This window comes from Carcharodon carcharias, chromosome 34 (assembly GCF_017639515.1).
Source record: "Carcharodon carcharias isolate sCarCar2 chromosome 34, sCarCar2.pri, whole genome shotgun sequence".
NCBI lineage: Eukaryota > Metazoa > Chordata > Chondrichthyes > Lamniformes > Lamnidae > Carcharodon > Carcharodon carcharias.
Window position 1 is genome coordinate 2,023,313 of NC_054500.1, and position 7,516 is coordinate 2,030,828.

Below are 7,516 nucleotides of genomic sequence, written 5' to 3' on the forward strand. Positions count from 1 at the left end.
AAAGAAGCTCCTGGTAGGAGCAATCTCACCCAAACAGTAGTTCAGCAGTAGGGCACAGTATAAACCAGGAAATACTGGGAGCATGTAAGAAAGGCACGGCAATAATCATGGGCGATTTTAATGTGCATATATTCTGGACTAATCAAATTGGCAAGGGTAGCCTCGAGGGAGAGTTCATAGAATGTATTAGAGATTGTTTCTTGGAGCAATATGTTGTGGAACCAACCAGGGAGCAGGCTTTTCTGGATTTGGTTTTGCGTAATGAGATGGGATTAATTAATGATCTCATTGTAAAGGATCCTTTAGGGAAGAGTGATCATAGCATGATAGAATTTCAAGTTCAGTTTGAGAGTGAGAAACTTGAGTCCCACACTAGTTTATGGAGTTAAACAAAGATAGGCACATAGGCATGAGGGCAGATTTGGTCCTAGTGGTCAGGCCAGGAAGACTACAAGGTAGGACAGTTGATGAACAGTGCCAGATTTTTAAGGAGATATTCAATTCCTTCCAAGTAAAATATATTCCAAAGAGGAAGAAATATGGTAGGAGGGGGGAAAAGCATCCATGGCTAAGCAAGGAAGTAAGGAAATTAAAGGTAACATAAAGGCAAAAACTAAGGCATACCAAATTGCAAAGGTCAATGGCAGGCTGGAAGATTGGGAAACTTATAAAGATCAACAGAGGGTTACTAAAAAAAATAATAAAAAGAGCAAAGTTAAATTATGAAGGAAAATTAGCGCAAAATGAAAAACTGATAGCAAAAGCTTCTGCAAGGATGAGACTGGGGAGTTAATAGTGGGGAATGCAGAAATGATATATTTTGCCTCAGTTTTCACGGTGGAGGACAGTAGTAGCACCCCAATAGTAACAGGTAGTGCAGAGGATATAGAGAAGGAGGAACTCAGAACAATCATCATCACTAGAGAAAAAGTACTGAGCAAACTATTGGGATTAAAGGGTGACAAGTCCCCAGGACCTGATGGCCTACATCCCAGGGCCATAAAGGAAGTGGCAGCGGAGATAGTGGATACATTGGCTGTAACATTCCAAAATTCCCTGGATTCTGGAAAGGTTCCAGAGGATTGGAAAAATACTAATATAATGCCTTTATTCAAAAAAGGAGGGGAGGCAGAAAGTAGGAAACTATAGACCAGTTAGTTTAATGTCTGTCATTAGGAAATTGTTGGAATCCATTATTAAGGAAGTAGTAATGGGGCATTTGGAAAATCAAAATGCAATCCATCAGAGTCAGCATGGTCTTATGAAGAGTAAATCGTGTTTGACTAATTTGCTAGAGTTCTTTGAAGATGTGATAAGCGAAGTGGATAATGGGGATCCTGTAGATGTAGTATATCTGAACTTCCAGAAGGCCTTTGATAAGGTGCCACACAAAAGATTAATACACAAGATAAGATCACATGGAGTTAGGGGTAATATATTAGCTTGGATAGAGGATTGGCTAACCAACAGAAAGCAGAGAGTCAGAATAAATGGGTCTTTTTCCAGATGGCAAGCTGTAACTAGTGGGGTGCCACAGGGTTCGGTCCTTGGGCCCCAACTATTTACAATCTATATTAATGACTTGGATTCAGGGATGGAAGGTACTATCGCTAAATTTGCAGATGACACCAAATTGGTGAGAAAGTAAGTTGTAATGAAGAAATAAGAAATTTGCAAATGGATATGGATAGGTTAGGTGAATGGGCCAAAATTTGGCAGATGGAGTTTAGCGTGTGAGGTTATCCATTTTGTTCAGAAGAATCAAAAGGCAACTTATTATTTAAATGGGGAGAAACTTCAGAATGCTTCAATGCAGAGGGATCTGGGTGTCCTCGTGCATGAATTGCTGAAAGCTAGTATGCAGGTACAGCAGGTAATATGGAAGGCAAATGGAATTTTGGTATAATTGCTAAAGGAATAGAGTATAAAAATAGGGAAATATTGTTGCAACTGTACAAGGCATTGGTGAGACCGCACCTGGAGTACTGTGCACAGTTTTGGTCCCCTTACTTGAGGAAGGATGTGGTTGCATTGGAGGCAGTTCAGAGGAGGTTCTCTAGATTGATTCCAGAGATGTGGGGCTTGTCTTATGAGGAGAGATTGAGCAATTTAGGCCTATACTTGCTGGAGTTTAGAAGGATGAGAGGAGATCTAATTGAGGTATATAAGATGCTAAAGGGGATAGACACAGTAGACGTGGAGCACGTTTCCCCTTGTGGGGCATTCTAGAACGAGAGGCCATAGTTTTAGGCTAAGGGATGGTAGATTTAAATCAGAGATGAGGAGGAATTACTTTTCTCAAAGGGTCGTGAATCTGTGGAATCCTTAGAGTGCAGTGGATGCCGGGACGCTGAATAAATTTAAGGAGAGATAGACAGATTTTTAATTAGTAATGGGTTGAAAGGTTATGGGGGGGGTTGTGGGGTGGGGTGGTGGGGGGGGGGGTGGTGGAATTGGAGTTGAGGCCGAAATGAGATCAGCCATGATCGTATTGAATGGCGGGGCAGGCTCGTGGGGCTGAATTGCCTACTCCTGCTCCTAGTTCTTATGTTCTTATGTTCTTAACCTGTGCAGATGAAAATGAAATCTGCAAAGTGGATGAGCTGGCTGGCCATGGCACTGGTACAGGAAGCCATTCAAGTTGGGGGAGCAAAGAGGGATGTGGCGGTAGAAGGGGATAGTATAGTGAGGGGGATTGACACTGTTCTCTGCAGCAAAGAACGAGAGTCCAGACGGCTATGCTGCCTGCCCTATGCCAGGGTTCAGGACATCTGCTCAGGGGCAGAGAGGAACTTGCAATGGGAGGGGGAGGATCCAGTTGTTGTGGTCCGTGTAGGTACCAATGATATAGGTAGAACTAGGAAAGATGTTCTGCAAAGAGAAGCTAGGGTCCAAATTAAGAAGCAGAACCTCAAAGGTAATAATCTCTGTATTATTATCTGAGCCATGTGCAAATTGGCATAGGGCAAATAAGATTAGAGAGACGAATGTGTGGCTGAAAGACTGGTGTGGGAGAAATGGGGTCTGGTTTGTGGGGCACTGGCATCAGTACTAGGGAAAGTGGGGGCTGTACTGTTGGGACGGTTTACACCTGAACCATGCTGGGATAAGTGTGCTCGCAAATCGCATAACTAGAGAAGTAGAGAGGCCTTTAAACTCAGCAAGACGGGCGAGAGATCAAGCTTGTGTAAGAGGTAGCAATTCAAGGGGTGGAGTTAAGATGGGAAAGCAAAATAGTAATATGAGAAATGAGGGTCAGAGAATGGCAGGAAGGGACAGAGAGAAAAAAAAACTAAGAATACATCAACAGTCTAGAATAGGGACTGAATTTCCCAGAACTGCACTAAGTGTGGTAGGGGGTGGGTAAAATGGAGTCCTACCCGCCGACGAAACTGGTGGGTTTTCACGCTGTATCATCCGGATCCTGCCTCATTATATATTCACTCCTGTGAAACACGCCGTTTCGGTGGCGAGCTGGCATTTACCCACTCGCCATCACCCCGCTGTTGCATCACGCTGGCCGCCATCTTTAAAAGGCAGCCACCAGTAAAGTGCTCATCACCACCAGCTCACCACCACTGTCTGGAAGACATGGCCAGCAAAGGCAAAAAGACTGCAGCCCCCCGCTTCAACGACAGGTCCCTTGAGTGACTGCTGGATGCCATGGAGGCCCACCGTGAGTGATGTGTCCTCTTTCACAGGCCACTGCCATACACTAATTATCTCCCCTTGCTTTCGCAGCCACATCTGAGAAGCAGCCGATGGAGTCTATGAACCAGGGCCTCCAAGCAAGCCCCAAAGAAACCTCTGAAGAGGAATCTGAAGGCACTCTCCCTGCAGTCCCATTACAGCACTCACCCACACCCTCCTCCAGCGCAGACACACACCTCAGTGGGGCCCAGCTTTAGAGTAGTCTCTGGATCACAATCTGGTGAGCACATCGCACTTGCTGATCCACAGCAGGCAGAGGCAGGGACTTCCCAGATCCTTAGCACTCGGAGGACTGCTGGAGGCCAGAATGTTGCCTCTGGATGAGCCTCTGGACTCGGTCATGTCACAGTTGTTGGAGCTGCAAAGGCAAGCAAGGCAACAACAGGAAGGAATGTCCGCTGCACTCCTCAGATTGCAAGGCACGATGGAGGAGTCTGTCCACCTTCAGGCTGAGGTGATAGCACCGAGGTCCACACTAGCAGGATGGTAGCAGCCATGGAGACTACTGTGCGGGCTTAACTCCACCGTTGATACCATAGTTGACCTCCAAAAGTGTGTATGTGAGATGGGTGCTGGGCAGCTCGATCGCACTCCTTCCGCTCACGGAGTCAGCCAGGGGCCCTCGGGCACCCATAGGGAAGAGGATGGCTCCGGGGCCATCCACCCAGGTGCCTCTGGGAGTGACCAGCTCATCTGACTCCTCTCTCCCTGTGACCTCCGCAGATCCAGCTTCACAAGCTGAGGAGGGTGCCACTGCCACACAGCAGGACCCCGAAAGCGGGCTGGGATCCTCCAAGCCTTGGCCCTCCAGAGGACATTCACCAAAGTAATCACAGACAGGGCGTCACAGTCAGCAGGCTGCCTCCACCTCCGCTGTGGACGTCTGGGGAGCACCAAGATGTAGCGGCAGGGTTAGAACAGGTAAGGAGAATTAACTCTTTTAGACTCAACCAAATTAACTAAACTAACAAAATGAGGGATTAAGTAAACACAGCCCCTAAATTAGGATAGCTATAAAACCAAAGATAAAGTTTAAAGAAAACTTACAAACATCAAATCAAAATGTGATTAAGGGGGTCGATAAAACACCCCAGTCCCCGCGGTGCCCACCGGGCATGGGAGGCCTCGACAGTGCCGGCAGACACCGCGTGCTCCCTCTCCAGGGACACCTGAACGCGAACGTAGCTGCAGAAGAGGGGCAGACATTCGGGTTGGATGACCCCCCCTCGATCGCCCGCTGCCTGGACCTGTTAATGGCTAACTTGGCCAAGCCCAGGAGCAGGTTCACGAGGAGGCCCTCCTCCCTCCTGGCCCCCCTCCGCACTGGGTGCTCGTAGATCAGGAGCGTGGGGCTGAAGTGCAAACAAAACATTAATAAGAGGTTCTTTAAGTAACTGAAAAGGGAGCGTAGCCTACAACACCCTACATAAACATGGTCCATGGGCTCCACAAGACAGCAAAAAGGATAATTAGTTGCACAGCCTGGGCATGGGTATTAATCACTTGTATATAAGGTTCACTATTGTCAATAAACTCCCAAGAATGTCTCCTTGCTCTGATGAGCAGTGTTCTTGTCACTCAGATCTGAAACCTTTCTGCACAAGATAAAAGGCAGGTGTCTCAACCCAGGGCCTCTTCCCTGTGCTCTGTGTGGCCTTCAGACCACAGTGATGGTCCAGCCTCACACTCCCTGGAAACATCAAAGACTGCATCAAAGACTATTACAGAAAATAAAATGCATAGTATAGTGGGTAACATATTAGCATGGATAGAAAATTGGCTGGCTAGCAGAAAGCAGAGAGTGTGCATAAATGGGTCTTTTTCTGATTGGCAGAATGTGACGAGTGGCGTCCCACAGGAGTCTGTACTTGGGCCTCTACATTTTTACAATTTACATCAATGACCTTGGTGAGGGGAGTGAAGACATGGTAGCTAAGTTTACAGCTAACACAAAGATGGGTAGGAAAGTATGTTGTGAAGAGGACATGAGGAGGTTGCAGATGGATATAGATAGATTGAGTGAATGGACAAAGAACTAGCAAATGGAGTTTAATGTGGGAAAATGTGAAGTTATTCACTTTGGCAGGAAGAACAAAAAAGCTGAGTATTACTTAACTGGAGAAAGGCTGCATAATCCTGAGATGCAGAGGGATCTAGGTGTCTAGTACAAAAGTCACAAAACGTTAGTATGTAGGTACAGCAAGTAATTAAGAAGGTTAATAGAATGCTGTCCCTTATTACAAGAAGGACTGAACATAAAAGTAAGGATGTTATGCTCCAGTTATACAGGGCATTGGTGAGACTGCACCTCGAATACTGTGTGCAGTTTTGGTCTCCTTATTTAAAGAAGGATGTAAGTGCATTGGAGGCAGCTCAAAGAAGGTTCACTAGATTGATATCTGGAATGAGTGGGTTGTCTTGTGAGGAAAGGTTAGAAAGACTGAGCTCGTTTCCACTGGAGTTTAGAAGAGTGAGGGGTGATTTGATTGAAGTGTGCAAGATCCTGAACGGTCTTGACAAGGTGGACATCAAAAGGATGTTTCCTCTTGTGGGTGAGTCCAGAACTGGGGGGGGGGGGGGGCACTGTTTTAAAATTAGGGATCGCCCTTTCAGGACAGAGATGAGGAGAATTTTTTTCTCTGAGGGTTGAGCAACTTTGGAACTCTCTGCCTCAGAAGGTGGTGGAGGCAGGGTTATTGAATATTTTTAAGGCAGAGGTAGATAGATTCTTGTTAGGCAAGGGATTCAAAGGTTATTAGGGTTAGATGGGAATGTGGAAATCGAAACACCAGGAGATCAGTAATGATCTCATTGGATGGTGGAGCAGGCTCGACAGGATGAATGGTCTACTCCTGTTCCTAATTCTTATGTTCTTACACTCCTTATGGTAGTGAGTTCCAAAATCTTATCATTCCCTTGGTAAAGAAGTTTCTTCTGCATTCCTTCTTGGATTTATTAGTAACTAACTTGTGTATATAGCCTCCGTGTTCTGGACTCCCTTATAACTTCACTAAACTACTAACCCCTTGATAACCCATCTCTTCACTTAAAGAATTGTAAAACCAAATTAAAAATGCATGTATACAGACAGGGCCTCAGACTTCCAGACCCAATTCAGAAAAACCTCTAAATGAAACCAAAGCCAGGTTTCAGCTTTCTTAACACCCAAAACCAAAATATGAATTAAACTTAAAGCTATACCTTGTTCCTAACAAGCAAAGCTGGGTAAATCAGTGAACTGAGCCATTAGATCAGAATTTGATTTAATTACTGGCAGAGGCAAGTCAGTTTCTCTATACGGCCTATAATTTGGGGCTGTAATGATTGGTGCATGAAGTGGAAACAGCAGGGGCAGGATTTTCCCCCCATCGGGGGCAAAGTTGAAGTGTGTGTGCGCTTCTGACTGGCTCCCCTGGTCAGGGGCGTGGCACCATTTTATGTGGGCAGGCCAGTTAAGGCCCGCCCAGCGTGACGTCCGCACAGAAGCGCTATGTGCTCCCTGCGTGGGCGGGGGGAATCCCTAAACCTGAGTGCGCTCACTCGTGCATGCGTTTGAAAGAGCGCACTCATCTCCCTGAGGCTAAGTGCTGCCTCAGGGAGATCGGCTGTACTGTCAAAAATATTAAAAATAGAAAAAAAAATCCCTGACATGTTCCCTCATGTGACAGTCACATGAGTTGGGGCATGTCCATAATTTAAAAAAAACTTCAATTAAACATTTTAAAATCTGCATGAAACCTTATCCCGCCCGTGGATGAGGTTTCATGCCTTTTCTAATTCCCGCCGGGGCTCTTGGCCTGCCTGC